The sequence below is a fragment of the Ictidomys tridecemlineatus genome, chromosome X (assembly GCF_052094955.1).
Source record: "Ictidomys tridecemlineatus isolate mIctTri1 chromosome X, mIctTri1.hap1, whole genome shotgun sequence".
NCBI lineage: Eukaryota > Metazoa > Chordata > Mammalia > Rodentia > Sciuridae > Ictidomys > Ictidomys tridecemlineatus.
Genome location: NC_135493.1, coordinates 5,225,323 through 5,226,361, shown reverse-complemented (window position 1 = coordinate 5,226,361; position 1,039 = coordinate 5,225,323).

Below are 1,039 nucleotides of genomic sequence, written 5' to 3'. Positions count from 1 at the left end.
CGTCCCTGCCCCACCCTCCGCGCAGCTGGGAGGCCCTGAGATCCCAGCGAGTGATCCCGTGATCCCAGCCACAGTAGGCGGGGCCAAGGGCAGAGCCTAAGCCTCCCAGCTACCTGCTGGTTTTGCCCATCCACAGACCAGCAGACCTGTCAACACAGGCCTCAGTAGACAGCAGCTGCGAGAATCTTTGGAGGTGCTGTGAAGGTTTTGAGACTCAAATATTGTCCTCAACTAGCAATTTCCTGCCTCTCTCTGCTTTTGCTCTTGCTACGCACTTCCCCCATCTCTGTATGAATGTCACACTTTTCCTTACAGCCCCGCCCCAACACTGTTCTTCAATGAGTCCTTTTGAGAACCGCCTTCCTCCATCTATAAGGATCCTCTTTCCTATTCTTTTGTTCAATATTTAGTAAGCAACACAAATATATACACCAGATACTGTTGGTAGTGCTGGAGTTCTAAGTCCTGCCATTATAGAGCTTAAAACAACAAATAAAAAAAAAACATGCAGAATGTTGGTGGGCATACCTGGTTTGGAAAAAATAAAAGTGGGGCTAAAGGGTGCTTGTTATTTTCTATGCAGTGGCCAGGCAGGGCCTCACTAGGAAAATGATATTTAAACAAAAGCTTACAGGAAAGGAGCAAGCCCCATTGTTGTCACAGGAAGGATAGTCCAAGCAGAGGGAGCAGCAATTGGGGGGAACATGCTTGCCAGTGTTAGATGGCATAGAAGCAGTAGTGGATGGCCTGGGGAAAGCAGCTGGCAGAGTGCAAAGGAGATTTGAGGAATGTGAGTCTTATGCCCTGTAGCAAAAATCATTCACTGTCCACATTGGCTGAAAGTCAGGACAGACAGTAAGCCTCTCTCTACCGCACTCAGAGCTTCTGGAAAAGTGGACCCTCCATCTTTAACTTACCTCCAATCCTCTAGTAAGATAACTTAGCTCAATGCTAAGTAAACCAGACACTTCTCCTGAATGCATGAATGCAGAAGTATTAGTTTTGTTATTGGGGGCTCCTATAGCCCAGGCACCATGGT